The following is a 15819-nucleotide window of genomic DNA, read 5'->3' as shown; positions in this document are numbered from 1 at the left end:
GTTAATGTCTCATGGCACTTGCTGGGCCAGTCTCCATGTTTCTCTCAATCTTTCCCAGCTCTATCTGTCCTTAACAACCTTCTTAAGCAATTGAATTTTTAAGTTTTGTTGGGAATGAATGGAATAATCACATGTGGCTTCATGGTTTTTTTTTTTGCTTCATTCTTCCTGCATCATGGCAAAAGAGAAGCTCTGTTAATCACATCGTTGTCTTCCAAAACATCTTAGCCCAACGTTTTTCTTCCCTAAGCTTTCAGCTGAATAGGATTTACGCAGCTCATCTTGTCCCTTTTTAGAAGAAAATCTTTACTTGGAACTCTGGCACAAACCCTAAGTATTTAAATGAGTGCTGGTATTGTCCTCTGAAGCATGAATACACCTGGGAAGTAAAATCAATAGAATGCAGAATCACATAATAGCAGAGTTCACAAAAACCAAAACAAATACCACAATTCAGCTGATAGACAGGTTTCAGCTTTCTGTTCTCTGTAGGAGTGTTTTTTGACATTATGCTTGCAGTTGTGAAAAACACTTTCTTCATCGAGTCATTTGATTTCTTTTGAGTTAAAGGCAGTGTGCAGTTAAATGGCACCAGCTCTTGTTTTCATCTTGTAAACAAAGGAGATGTTTATCCGCACTTGTGTGTTTCACTGTACATTTTTCACACAGTAGAATTTTCAAATCATTTGCTGCTGTAAAATTGAGCCCATTTTTAAAGAATTCTAACACTAACTGCTTTGGCTGGTAGAGATGTAAATGGGGTGTAAATTAAATTTCATGTGATTTTTCTCATTCTTCTGAGTATCTTATTGGTAAAACTAGCTTGCAACAAGTTGAAATGATAAATGAGAGTTCTAATTTCTCTCTGTCTTGCAAGAAAAATGTAACAATATACAATATTGCTATTGTAATAATATCCCATATAACAATAATGCAGTTTTCATGTGTAAAGCATAGTAATATGGTGCATTTTAGCAAACACTTTAAATATCTAGAATAATTTTTCATTTTATGTTCAAGTATTCAATTTTCCCTAATCTTAAACTGAAGTTTCCATGTGCATGGTGCTGTTCACAGTAAACATACCACATCTGTTCACTAGCTTTGGATCTGTGTAAAAAACCAATATAGTAGCATGTAAAATGCTTTAACCATTGGAGGAGTACTATATAAGAAGCAGGCAACTTTCAGACATGCTTTAGTGAGTGCTCCCTTTGTGTATAGCAAAATTTCAGTCCCCTGGGAAAAGATTTACTAGGCATCAAACCAATTTCTTGCATTTTCTCCTAGAAGTCACATTTCTGAGTTTAACGGAGAGCTGACTTGAATTGGAAGAACAGTTATCTAATTAAAAGCTGAAAATCATGATGTCAGGGTGGTTAGTTATTCTGAGCAAAATAGTTAGAAAGGAAATAAAAAGGAAATAAAGATAGATGAAACAATGAATCATTATGTAAATCAAGAAATTGAATGCTGTTTGGGATGGCAGGCAATATTAGAGAAAATTCAGGACAAGAACTCTTAATCATGTTTTTTCAAGCTAAATGTATGAGTGATGGTTGAAGAGAAAGGTAAGACTTTGAAGACATTTGGAGTTGAGTTACTTAGTGCAGTGACATTGCAGCTGTCCCATCCCTTAGATTTTTTTATCTCTTAAACTTCTTTTTAAAAATGTGTTTAACTTTTAACTGCTTTTTTTTGGAGGTATACACTTATTGAAGGACTATATACTGGGGTATGGATGGTGTAAGCCAAAAAGCCAGGCATTGTAGAACTTTGGCTCCTTGTTTCTGGCTCTGAACCCACACAGACTACACATGAAGTCTCTGAAATGATCCTTTGTGGTGAGAAATGTTTGGAGATTGGGTAGGAAGGCTGAAGAGCATCTGGCAGCAACTCTCAAGGGCTCACTCAGCAGTTGTAACAGGTCAACTGCTAGAAATAATAAAGGGTGTGCTCACTCACAGCTAAACAGAAATTGAGACTGATTGAACAGATTCTACCATGTGAGGTAAAAATACTTTGCTTAAACCTCAGTGAGGAACAGCTGATATTTCATCATTCATTAAAGTAGAATAAGACTCATGTATAATATCTTTTTTTGTGAACCAAGGCTTTAAGAGAAGTTTAAAATGTCCTAAGGATCAATTTAACTTTTTACTCAACATGTATATGAGTGATATTCTCATATAAGATTATGGCAGATTTAATTTCAAACTGGTTCTCAGATGCCTTTGTCATTCAGCTGATGTAATGGCTGCTTGATTTCCTTTTTTAGTTGCTTGCTACTTCAAAGCACTTTATTGCTGTGTTCTAAAAATTCCATTAATTTATCTGTTGCTGCCTTTTATAGTCTCAAAAGAATGTCAGCCTTGCTGTGAGAAATGCAAGTACTGCAGTGAGGTGATGAAGCAGTAACTGCTCTCCTAAAGACTCAGCTGCATGTTCAGTCCTTTCTCAGGATTGTTTTTGGAGCTGCTCAAGGCAGAGCAGCCTGTGGAAACAACAAATATGCCTCAGTTTCAAGTGTGCACAGAGGCCAGAGCTGATTGCTGCTGTTTATAACTCTCATCCAAGTGAGGTTTAGTAGAGGAATGTGCTAGTGGAAGACTGGGAATTGCAGCTTGTGGTTTATAAATGTATTTTCTCCTTTTTTTCATGAAGTAGAAAGAAAATAGGCTTTGCATCTTGAATTTGCTATTCAAGCCTATTTTATTGAATACACACTTGACTTTAATACCAGAAATCAATCATCTTAGCAGTGGAGATACTACCTGAAACCTCTGGGCAGCACTCTTGTAGTGCCTTCTTTTTATCCATTGCTTTCTGCTGTATAACAATGCCACCAAATACTTTGTATTACATCAACTGTTTAAGAGAACCTTGATAAAAGTTAGCTTTCAGCAAGTTTAACATGTGATCATCGTGACTTTCATCACCGAGTCTGACAGCTGAAATATTCTTGACTGGCTTTTGCCAGGTTTTTGAAAGGCTGATGAAAACGAATCTTTTCCAAACTGGAGGTTTATGCTCCCTTATTGTTGGTATTTCAACAGCAGTTGGAAAGTTAATTAAGCAATGCTCATTTTTTTGGTACTGCAGGGACTGCTGTGTAGTTAATTCTATAGGTAAAGAATTTAAAAATTATGTGCATACTCAGCATAACCTTGTTACACTACACACTCATATTTAGTATGGCTTTATTAGCTGTTTTCTTAACATTTCAGTGCAGGCTCTATTATATGTGTTAGGAGCCTCTATGAAAAGAGCTCCCAGAATTACAGAATGCTTTGGGTTGGAAGGGACATTAAAGATCCAGTCCCAGTTCCTTGCTGTGGGCGGGGACGTCTCCCACTATACCATGTAACACACCTGCCCATCCAGGCTGCCCTTGAGTATCAGGGATGGGGAGTCCCCAATGTCTCTGGGCAACCTCTTCCACTGCCTCATTGCCCTTATAGCAAAACATTCCTTCCTAAAATCTAATCTAAACCTACCCTCTTTCAGCTTAACTGAAAACAAACCAAAAAAAAAATCTTGAAGTAATTTAAAAGTTGAATTAAAAGTAGCCTTGCAAAAGTATAAAAAGCAATCATTCACCTTCCATCTATTCCTTTCTGCTAGGCCACTGTATACAGTCTCCTTAGATGAGACATCCCAGCTATTTCAAGTAATCCTTGTATATACAGAGATGAAATGGTGTAAGCCATTCTGAATCTGTAGCAAAAACTGTTCTACTTCATAATTAATAATGAAAATATTCTTCCCCTTTCCAAATGCTAAAAGGGCATGCAGAAGCAAATAGCAATGTATTTTGTTTCTGTTCACATGTTGTGTTTTGTCCACTTGGGCATCAGGAGGGTTGTGTGTGTGTGTGCTTTTCTCTTCTGCTGTAAGTGTGGAAAGTGCTATCAGGTTTTCCTGGTCTTGTAGTTTAAGTTTCAGCACAGTAATTGGGCAGTAGAATGTGAGCTGGTAGTGACTGATCATGTCATCAAACAGGGGAAAATATTTTTACTTTCTTATCAAGGTGAAATTCAAGGTGAATTTTGAAAAGGAAAAGAATAAGTGTGTCTACAGATGTGGACAGACTGTTCCAAAGCTATGCTTTGTCTGATTCCATAAGAAAAATCAGTATTGTGCATATTTGTGTATTTGCAGGGCTCTGGTTTGTATGTATTTGAAAGCCAGATTTATTCCTATGCAAGTGCTATAGTGTTAGGCCAATGTCTTAACCAGGCAAAACATACTTAAGGGAATACAATCTGCTTCACCTTGTGCATTTAAACCTCTATTAATTAGATAGTTATGGCTGTGAAGGTAAGACTGGGAAAGGGAATGAGGAGCCAACCTTCTTAAAAGGGGGATTTAGTTTCTTTCTTTCCCTGTTGCTTTCTGAGGAATTTACCAGGGGTATTTGACTTTGCTTAAATGGATCATTATGGAAGGACAGCAATCTTAGATATAAACAATGAGAACAGGAATTTCCTCTCCATTACTCAAGTTGCTACACTTTAGGAAGAGAACGAGGTAGTTGCAACAGGTTAGGCTGTGGGAATTGAGGGTAAGTGTGGCATGATACAGTGCAAGGAAACATGAAGTATTTATGTAGGTTACCAGCTCTGTTGTGCCTTAAAGCCTCTGTTGTCATCTTAAAGCCTGTCACCTTAACGTCTCTTCCAGACACTGAGGTCATTGTTGGGTATCTAAGGCTAAGAATTAAGTCTTGGAGATAAGTCTGAATGTAGATACATTAAATTTTTGCACACAAAAACACAAAGTCCTTTTTTTTTTTTTTTTTTTCCTTTGCACACCAGTCCATTTTTGGTCTATTTTGGCCAAGATAGGATCTAGATTGACAGTCATTCATTTGTACTTTGTAGAGTAGCATCCTGCCTCATTTTCCCTTTCAGAGGAATGGTGTGACTGCTGAAATCTTCAAACACCAACATACAGTCCAGAGCAGCTGCTCACATGACCACTGAAAAAAAGGGAATCCAAAAGCTCTTTATTGCTGAACTCATGCTTCATAGTCTGATTTAGTAGAAGTGTGGCTTCTGCAGGGGGATTAGGCTGTGCAGTTACAGAAGAGTGGAAGCCAAAGTTTTGACTTATGGTATTAGGAATCTATTAAAATGAGTGAGTGGACATGATGAGGATGGTAATGCATTGAATGGTTTAATTGGTGCAGTGAATTTAATCCTTTTAGCCTTTTTACAGAAATTACAAAGCTTGACAGGGTTATTAGTGAAGTATTAATGAAATCCACCAAGCTATGCAGATGCCTGCAAAGTATAGCATACCAAACAGTTGAGTTCATTTTTGAAGTTATCAGGAGGATAGTGCTGTGAAAGAGAAGCTAAATGGTCAATGGCAAATGAAGTTAAAGACTCTGTAGCTTAGAGACAGACATCTCACTTCACTACATCTAGCACATTTTTGACCATCACTTCCCATTTGAGTAAGTCTGGCCTATCAAGTGGGATGATAAAAAGAGATGGATGCTAGATCTAGTCATTTTAATTACCTGGATTTGTTCCATTGAAATGTGGTTGCCAGGATATTGTTGCCTGAGTTATATAGAAGACATGCAGATGCTATATTCTTGCTTGTACAGAGGGTGAAAACGTTTTTGCGAAGTTTCCCCATTTGAACATTTCTCATGCAATTCAAAAATCCTGTTTAATAGTCATATCTGAAGTGTTGCATTATCTCTGCTCCTCAATGTGAATCGAGAAGTTACTCTGGATGGGAAGAATCCATCTAAGATGAAAGAAACAAGAGAGACCTCAACAAGGTAAGAGACTGAATTTAAGACAGATATTCTCATTTAATTTCTGGTTTTATACTTGGATAAATCAGCATGTTCAGATCAAGTGAGCATACTGCTGTACCAATCTCACTTTTATAGGCTAATATAGGATTATAAAAGGACAAACTTGAAGTAGGGTAATTCAGGCTGCTTATTCAGATGCCTTGCTTTGCAAGAGTACATAAAAACAAGGCCCCTGCTCACCATAGGCTGGAGTGTGACATATCAGTACTGAGGCTGCACTAACCCAGCAAAGGCAGCATAGAGCTAATTAAAGTTATTGTAATGCCTGGACTGTCTTCAGTAACTCACTTAAAGATGGCTCTGTTTGTTGTAGAGCATGAGGACTGCACAAGTTCAGAGGAGACTTTTAAAAAAAGTTAGATAATGACTTTTGAGTTCATAAGAAAAGGAATAAAGTGACTCCTGCAGCATAAACATGCAGTTATCCCAGATAAAACGTGGGCTCAAAATCAAATAGGTTTTAGAAAGAACCATTTTAATTCTTCAGTTTAATTCTTCCTTCCCTTTCTTAAAATTACGTATATAGATTATTTGAATGTAGAACAAGTGTGGGTGACTTTAGTCATCTCTGAATGATTGGAAAGGGCATAAAACGAATCTTCAGGGCAGAAAATATTTAGTTTAGGGTCTATGCACTTAGGTCTGATTTCAGTGATTTTAGATTTCTTCCTGCCTTATAATTAATTCTTTTACATTGCTGAAGGCTTTTTGGTTTTGTTTGGTTTTTTTTTCCCCTTTCCTTAAATGTTTCATCAGCAAAACATTCCAAAATCCTGTTAGTTAAATATTTTAACTTCTATGAGCATATCACACTTCATAATAACTTCAGGTCCTTTCCTGGGAGCAATATTTGCTTAACATTTCTCCTTTGAAGTCTTCATTCTACCATGGATTTGCAAACAACTCTTCTTTTCCACTCCTTGTTCTGTGCTAGCAAGAGTTAAATTCTCTTAACAGTCAGAAGAATTGCTCTAAAGTTCCTGTGATTTGGCGAAGAAGTAACATCTATTAGTCTTGGTGACAGCATGGGTGACAACTGCCCATGTCACCATGGGGATTACAATTAAGTTTTTTCTGATTACAATTAAGTTCTACTGAGGATTTAATCCACCCGCTTTTAAGAAGTTGTTCAGCAAAAAATAATTTTTAAAAAAATACTTGTTTTGCCACATCCTAATTAACTTGTAAGAACAGTGTTCCTGACAAAGTATTAGAACACTCTCTCATAAGACCACAGCATATGGAATGCTGTGGATTATAGGTTGGTCTAGATAAGTAGAGAGGCAGAACATGGAAACTGTAAGTAAAATCTTACAATTTTTCTCTGCAGCTGGGTAGAGTCCCAGTCACCCATTATATAACTAAATTTACCTGTAATAACATACGTTACCAATGTGTCCAAGCAAATTAAGGTGTACACAAAAGGCAAGGCAATTTTACCATACTGAGAAGGGGCACAAGTTCTCTGTGGTCACCACACCTGATATAGACTTGTATTTTTTCCGGAGGCATCATTAGATTTCTGACTGAAGTTTCAAAAATTGGATAATAAAATGTCAGGTAACTGTTAAGTCACTCTTAAGAGGAAAATAATCCTAAGCTTTATTTGAGGAAATCCTGGACCTTTTCAAATAGTGCTTTTATTTTATTAAATTCTCTTGTTTACATGGTACTGATCTGGTAAGGGAATAATTTTGTTTTTCTATAATGCAACCATAGCTTGGTTTTAATTATGCTGAAATTTACTTACTTTTTCCTTCTTGGCCTGAGAAATCCACTGGAATTCCCTGTATGTTTTAGCAAACTATAGCTACTTGACTGAGGTGCCTCACAACTCAATGCTTATAAGGCTTTAAACATAGTTCTGCTCTCAAATTGTTCCATAAATGTGAACACACTCTTCTTGCTCAGGCTTTTGTTGGGCTCCTGAGCCCACAGGGCTTGCATGCAGTCAGCTTCCAAGGATTTTGGTATGCACTGACATGCTTTCCTCCTTTGGCTCTGGCATTTTTCCTCTGTTGCTGCTTCATAGTAGTAGAAATCTAAATCCCAGCTGTTTAGGAAACATCCTAAATGTTTGGAGGTTTGTCTTGTTTGAGGACAAGTAACTGACTAAGAGATTCCTTACATTACTCCATACATTCTGTGTCTTAAGGCTATGGTTCAAGTCTTGCAAAAATCATAGACTAGAAGAAACTGTAGTTTTCAGGGAGTCTTAAAACAACATGAAACTTTACTTAATGGCATGAAAAATACCCAGTTTCAACAAAAACAAAACAAAATCTTCCTTTCTCTATATCTTGTCTTATCTGCCTAAAACAGTCTGGGGGCTGACAGATGTTCATGAATCTGTCATTTTTGTCTTCTAAACCATGATGTTCATCCACCTTAGTACAATTTATCCTGACGAGGCTTTTGCTCCTCACCTTGCCTGTTTCTTATTGTTTTCCTTTTCCAGCTTTGTGAAGCTTATGCCAGTCTCATCTTTGTTTCTGTGGACTCAGTCATGACTCATGGCTTCTTCCCAAGAGACTTAATCTCCTTTTTTCCCTCCCTTTGTTTAAGGATGTCTCCCAAGCACCATCCCTAAGATGGCTAATATTAGCAGCTCTTGCTAACTCTGGCCAATATTCTTAATACCCTATTTTTATAGTCAGAGCAGTTTCAAATTTCAGCCTTTTCCACTGTTTCTAGCTTGGTGAATATAGCTACTCTATTAGCAGAAAAAACCCCCTTGTTCTATGGATCCAGCAATTTTCAGAGTGCTACTATTGTACAAATTCTTAATATGCGTTATTGAATGTGTCTTTGAATAAAACAGAATGACCATAGTAGTTTGGGTTTGTTTTTTTTTTTTTTTTTAAGAGGCATCAAAGTAGGTTAGAAAGCAAGTTTTTAAAAGTGTGTAAGAAAGTATTACCCAACTGTACATTTCCTCAAAGAGGGATCAAATGCCAGAGTGACCAAGCAGCACTCTGATTTCAATGTGCTGGTTGAGCAGCTTATTCTTGGGGTTCTCTAGACCACAATTTTAAAAAGGATAATTACTTTTACTCAAAATTGCAACTGCATGGTTTTCCAAGAGGACTAGGAATTCCCAGGAAAGGATTGTTACCTTGGAGGCTTTTTATAAACAAAATCAGCATGTTCCCCTCAAACAATAATGCAATTGCATTGTACCCTAGCCAGGCTTCAGAGGGAAGGGAAACCAGAAGTCATTATTTGATTGGCAAATTGATTTTGAACAGGATGCTGGCAGATAGGAAACATTCATGGCTTTTGTGAAAAGTAGAGACAGCACCTAAACCACTGAAGTCATGTGATTAACTCAGAAACAGTGGAAGCATTTCCAGGACTACGGAATGCTGACAGTAATTTTTCCTAACTGAAGCAATTCCCTACAAATGCGGCCAATGCTGTCAGTCAAGAGAGCATGATGAAGCAATAGTGAATAGTTTTCTTCCTTCCCCTGGTAAAAGCTATGCAGCTTTTTCTAGGGGAAACATCAGTCTGGGGAAATCTCCTTCACTGTCACGTCCATCACCGTGTGGAGGAATGGAGCAGGTTTTTTTGTCTGTGCTGTGTTTTCATTCCTTATATTCCTTCACTGCTCAGGGGTTCTGAGCACATGCTTGTGTGTGAATCCCATTCAGGGTGGAAGGAAGCAGCTTTAGAAGCTGAGCTGCTGCCAGCAGTTCTTATCCTTCTGTCAAAAGCCCAGATGTTCGGATGGACATCTGGGGGCTAGAAAGTAAAAAGTGGAGGGGCTTTCAACTGTCATGTTTGATCTCTCATACAAAAGTAGAACAGGTGTTTCCACTCTGTTCCAACCCCACTGGAGGGAGAAGGAGGGAATGTGAACTCCCTGCCATCCTGGGACTTGCTGGAGTACTGGGGCACCTGTTAACTTTGCTATTTTACTGTACAACAGCCAGGCAGAGTAGGATACCATGGCACTCTGAGGTGCTGCAGTTCTAAATCATACTGGCAATTTCTTCTCTTGCCAAACTTCACTACGGTGGCAGCATCAGAATATGGAGTGGCTGGATTCAGGGTCAGTTAATATCCTTAATCTTTAGTTGAACTCTCTCAGTTCCAGGAACCTCATATCTCATCAGAGTTACTGGATTCTCACATATTCTTTATGTCTAAATAATATTTGAGTTGTTTTGATTTTGTCCTGGATGGTCTTGAGGTTTTCTTTCCGTTATGGGGTGGTAGATGAATGAAAGGTCTGAAGCTGTTGTGGATGAAGATTCTGTGTTTTAAATGAAGCAAACACTATCTCAAAAATCGGAATCACTTGCTCTGATGATCACAACATAGAACCAATGAGTGTTTCATTGCCTTGTTGCAGTAGGACTTGATTCATCTTGGAATATACATTTCCTGGTATGGTATGTAATGCTATGTCAGTCTTATTTTTTGTGACAGTTCATTATATCACAAGGTGACATTGATTTTTATATAAATATGTATAGCTATATGTAGGTTAGGCTATCTATTTATAAGATCTTTTAGTGTTAAATTTCTTTGTATAAAACTGCTGTTAAGCTTAACATTTCCTTTGAAAGAACAGATAAGTATTTTCTTTTTAAGTTCTGTGAATAAGACTATGAAAAATAAAAAAATATTGTTTGTAACTAAAGCCAACAAAACATCCCTAATTTTGCTGACATTTTTGAACAAAACACTTATGCCTTTTAGAACTAGGACTTTCACCTTGAGGAGGATCTCAGGAAGAGAGCATACAGAAAAATAGGTCACTGGCTTTTCATTAATAAACACCCACCAGGAAAATATGATCAGACTGAAGTACAGGAATGAATGTAGAGAGATTTTAGGCTTTAGATTAGAGGTGAAAAAGACACAAACTAATTCAGAGGGGAGGATGAAAAGGAGGGTATGGAAGGAGCAGGAAGAAAATGTAACTTTAGAGTCTCATATTGATAATGGTATATCTTTCCAACAAATCATAAAACTGTATTTTAGGCAGTTCAGGAGACATGGCAGAAATGCAGTGTGCTTTAAGGGCTGTCTGGCAAAAATTCCCATTGCAATGGATCCTGTTAAACACAGGCAAAGAACAAAGCAGCAGTAGGTACTTCTATGTGAAGCTGCAAAGATGTTAAATAAATTACTATTAATCCCAGCTTTGCAAAGCCTCAAGGCAGACAAACATTTAGCTATGTGCATATTGTGGTACTCACTATGCATAATCAATTCCTGTAGTTTTCTGAAACTGAAGATATGTGCTCAGTAGAAATGTGTTATTTGAGACGTCTTGAACAATTAAGAATTGGATACTTCCAAAGAGACAAGCAAAAATTATGGTTGCAGTCCCCAGTTCAGTTCCTTTTCTATAGAAAATCAAGTAGCTTCTTTAAAATTTTTTAAAACTGTTCTTACCTATATAGTGTATATATAACAAATTCCCCCCCCACCTTTCTTTTGAAACTGTTGAAACATGCTGGCTGAAAAACAAAATTTTGAAGCCAGCCACTCTGACCCAAATGATCACATTTGTGATCATATCTCAAATATCTGAAACTGCAAAGGTGCAGTGTTACAATGGAAAATGATAGACAACTTCATCTAAAGATATTCCTACTGATACTATTTTTTTTTTTTCCTTTTTAAAATGCACTACCTTAATAATGTTTAAGGAAAAGTACAAAAACACAAACCATCCAATGAACCCTGCAAGAGTCTGGCAGCAGCAGTAATCCAGTCAACAAAAATGTTGTTAAAGCTTTTCTCTAAAATTCTACTCGTAAAGGTGGAATAACCTTTCTGTCCATATTTTGGGAAACTTTAGAAAAATGAGAGTGTAAAATTGCAGCATTGAAAGCAGCTGTTAACCAAAATGAGTCTCTGACCAGGACTTACCTTTACTTTTTGCTGTAGGAATGAAAGTCACTTACAGTGTACCTCATAAAATCTTCCCACATTGCTTCCTCAGAAGTTTAATGTTACCACATAGTAAATATAAACTTCAACCTGCAAATAATTCTTAAAATCTAGGACTGTTAATTGAGTGCAAACATTCTGGGTCAGTATGGGTAGGGGATATGCTGGCATCAAGTTTCACATGAGATTAGCAATTTTTTATGATTAATTCAGCAAGGGAATGTCATCCTAAATCCTTAAAAAATGTCTGACTTGCATCCTTTCCCTGCAAATCTTAAGTATCTTCTTGCAGTATTTTAATTTCTCTTGTACTAGACTGGAATATGGCAGGAAGTTCAAATTCAGTATGAATTCTGAATTCAGGAGGAAGTATAACATTTACTAACTTGGCCTAGGTTGGTGTGCAGTATCAGTCTCCTTCACTTGTACTTCACTTGTACCAGAGCATGCTATTATATGTCTGTACAGCCATGTGGAAGGAGAAGCCTGTAATCCTTTGGAATTTTCTTTGTAATCCGTTGAAATTGTTAGTTTCTGTCTAATTCCCACAACTAAGGTGAGATGCAGCTTAGTGATGGTAATTATTAACCTCTTCAGCTTTCTTAAAAAACCTCAGAAAATACTTTTAAAACTTCATTCCTTCTCTTTTTCTGGAATCCTGCTATTGTAGATCACACTTTAACCCTTCACTGCCACCACCCCCAAAATCAGAACAGAAAATGATCTCTGATGGGAGAAGCTCGCTATACATGATTATTTACCCAATGGCTATGACTGTGTCAAGTCTTCTGGAAGATTTTCTTTGATAAACTTTCCTTTTTTATTTCTTTCCTCCCTGCCCCTCCCCTCCAAAAAAAAAACCAAAAAAAACACCCCACCAAACCAAAAGCCATCATTGCTTTTGTTTTTTTATTTTAATTGTATCATCTTCCCAAAAGGACTTTCCCTAGAATACAGGACAATGACATAACAATGTATTTAATCTGTTGCTTGTAGGCATGTGAAGATTTCAGTTGCTATTAACAGAAATGAAAGCTCAACCCCAGAAAACAATTAATTAGACTAAGTGAAATGTATCCATGACCTTGGAAGATTGTGTGCTAAAAATATTTGCTATATTTAGCTTCTTGGCAGACTAGATTTTAAGGGCATGGAAACAGAGTAGCTTCCTTGCCCACAAAGGTTTAAGTTTCTGATGCTGTTTTGCTTTCCCATAAGTCATTATAAACATCCTAATTTGGTACTTTATTGGAACTCCATTTCTAAAACCACTTTCTTCAAGGGAGGAGGAAAAATAAATGAAGACCTGTATATGGGAAAAGAAAATATAATGATTTCTTTAAATACTTTGACTAACATTTGTCCAGAAGGACTTGGGCATTGAAACTGTGTTTGTCAGTTTGGATCATTTTATTGATCATCTGGCAATGAAAACTGGAAAACAGATTGACATTTTGTTTCTTGGCCCCTGCCTGTTTCTCATATAGACATTATTAACTGGCTATTTTGGGACTGAGAAAAACATTAGTTTTTTGTGAATAAAAAGACTTGTGGCTTGATGAGGAGAGGTTTTGCAGGCACTTTGAGTCCTTGTCCCTAAAGTCTCAGATCTTCCCATCTAACTTGGGCTGGTTTAGGGGATCATCTCTACCTCAATTATGGCATCAAAGCAAACTTGATTTTCCATTGTTGTCCATAGAGATTTTTTCTTGAAGATGACTGGGCTCTAGCAAACCTGTCCTTACCTCCTGCAGGCTCTGCAACTGCATATTCTTTTTATTCTTTTAATTTAGCATTTCTGATTCATGTGATTCTCTTTTGCTGGAGAAAATGGAAAGCAAATTTCCTGCCTTTCAGAAGACTCGTCTAGATAAGTTGCTGCGTAAACATTATTAAAAGTTAATAAAGTTTGTTACATTTTGCCTAAATGATCTAGCATAGTTGACTGGAAAAGTGATATTGAGTAATACCACACTTATGAACCAGCACACATTTTAGTTCAGTTTTTCTGGGTTGCATTTGGGGTTTAATATTCAGCAGAATGAGTCCCAGATGGGAGAATTTTTTTGCATGTTTTTCTTTGGAATTTTTTTTTTTGTTTAATATATTAAATTAGCAGAATTGTTATTAATTTATTTTTCCTCCTGTCTGGGATGAAGCTGGCAGGTAAGAATTGCTTACATAAGTAAGATTTGCATACTGGGTTCCATCAGATAAGGGAAGGTGACTTCATTTTTGTGTGCACTGTGATGGTAGCAACACACAAGCCAGAAAAGCAATTGAAAACATAAATCTGATGCAGAACTAAATACTTAAATTTGGAAAAATGTTCTGTGCAAGAAAACAAAACAACACAGCAAAAACTTGGCATAAATTTTAACTCAGCTAACTAGTTTTCCATACAGTTGAGAAATAAGATGAGAATAATTCAATAAACAAAATTGTCAATGCACATTGTTATTTGGGAAGTGGACAAAGATGAATTCTGTGATGCAAGTGAAGTTTTAACTGATAAAAACACCTTTGAGATGCTTTTAAAATGGAGCAGGAAAACTCATTTCCTAGAACTCAAATTTTAAGTGCAAATGTTATCACTTCTGCTGCAAATTTTTAGCCTGTCTGATGAATCATCTTTATACTTTAGTCACAGGATAAAAAATAGAGCATGTAATTGTGACTTGCCATTATGGATGTTATTACACATGCTCAGGAAGCATAATAAACAACATTTTAATGCCAAGTGTTTTTAAGTCCTGAAGCACAAAATCTTCAAATATAGTAGTAATGAGAATAATAAAGTAAATCTTAAAAAATGAAAATTCTCAAAAACTCAAATGAAGATACCTACAACTATTTCTACACAAATATGCTATTTGATTTAAAGTTCTTATCTCCCAGATTGCCCAAATAAAGCCAAAACTGGAAAAAACCCCAAAGATTGTGGCAAGATCACTTTTCTGCTCTTGCTAGACAAAACTTGTGCTTGAAAATGGTTGTGTTCCAAAAATGAAGTCCCTGTGTGGATCATACCTCTACTTCAGCCTGAGAGGCAGAGCTCTCCATTGATTCAGTATAACAAGGATTTTAGTGCTTGTGTTTAGTGCTGGTTTTCACCTTCTCAAAGGCACAAGTAAAAATCTTAGAACTTGAGGAGGCCAACTCAGGAAACTTAATATTGCTGTGTTAAATTTGCTACTCCTGCACTGCTGCTTTCTCATAGGTCACAGAATTGTGAAGATCAGGAAAATGGGAAGGTAACTGGTGGGATGGGGGCATACATGTCCCATAACCACCAAACCATAGGTAACTGCAGAGAACTGCATCTAGATACTCTGAAATACTTCAGATACTTGTAAAAAGATAACTTCATGCTCTCCCAGGGGTATACAATAGTGGAATACTGGCAACATAAATATGTTGTGGTATGGGGGATTTGCCAAGCCATCTGTATTAGAATGTTTTTAAAAAAAAAAAAACCCAAAAAACAGATATCACCAGATCTTTAAAAAAAAACAAGTAAACAAATTACTTTTTTAACATGGTACATGTTACTCTGCCTTCTTTATAGAATTTTAACAGTCTACTTGAAATAATTAAATTTTTAGCTGCCAATATTTTGTCATTCAATAATTTAGATTTTAGCTAGCAGAGTTCACCTCTGTTTGGCCTGAAATCATTCACATTAAACAAATCTCTGGGCAAAGGATCTGCCAAAGCTATAGAATAGAATATAAAAAGCAGTTTCAGGAGCAGAAGATTCATGAAAACTTTGTTTTCCTCCTCTTGTGAGTACCTCCAGTATCCTTCTGCGTCCCCTAAATCCTACATAGACAGCAGGGGTCATGTTTGTGTGCTGCAAGTGGAGGGGCCAAACAAAACACAACTGACACTCTGCTGCTATAGGTTTCCCCATAGTGGGGGCAGTTGTTTAAATCTGGTTTACAAGCACTGGTTTTTCGCTAAATCTCTGGGAACTTGAAAATATTGTGAGGCCTCAATTACTTTAAGAAATTTGGGCTAAATTCGGCCAACAGTTGTTGTAGGATGCTGGACCAATGAATAAGCAACTTCAG

At 36.8% G+C, this 15819-nt stretch overlaps 1 protein-coding gene across 7 annotated transcripts in view; it reads left to right on the top strand.

Annotated features, from left to right (window-relative positions):
* Nucleotides 1–15819, top strand: part of IRAG1 (inositol 1,4,5-triphosphate receptor associated 1) — a 98280-nt gene that overhangs the window by 18028 nt on the left and 64433 nt on the right. The window contains exon 1 of one of the 7 annotated variants that reach the window (XM_041464677.1): nt 5777–5797. The exons of the other annotated variants lie outside the window; for them this stretch is intronic. The gene's annotated coding sequence lies outside the window, so the exon portion shown is untranslated. Of the gene's footprint in view, nt 1–5776; nt 5798–15819 lie in introns of those variants that run through there. 7 annotated transcript variants of the gene reach the window in all.

The sequence above is a fragment of the Pyrgilauda ruficollis genome, unplaced genomic scaffold (assembly GCF_017590135.1).
Source record: "Pyrgilauda ruficollis isolate IOZ18807 unplaced genomic scaffold, ASM1759013v1 scaffold182, whole genome shotgun sequence".
NCBI lineage: Eukaryota > Metazoa > Chordata > Aves > Passeriformes > Passeridae > Pyrgilauda > Pyrgilauda ruficollis.
This window is presented reverse-complemented; position numbering and strand designations above follow the sequence as displayed.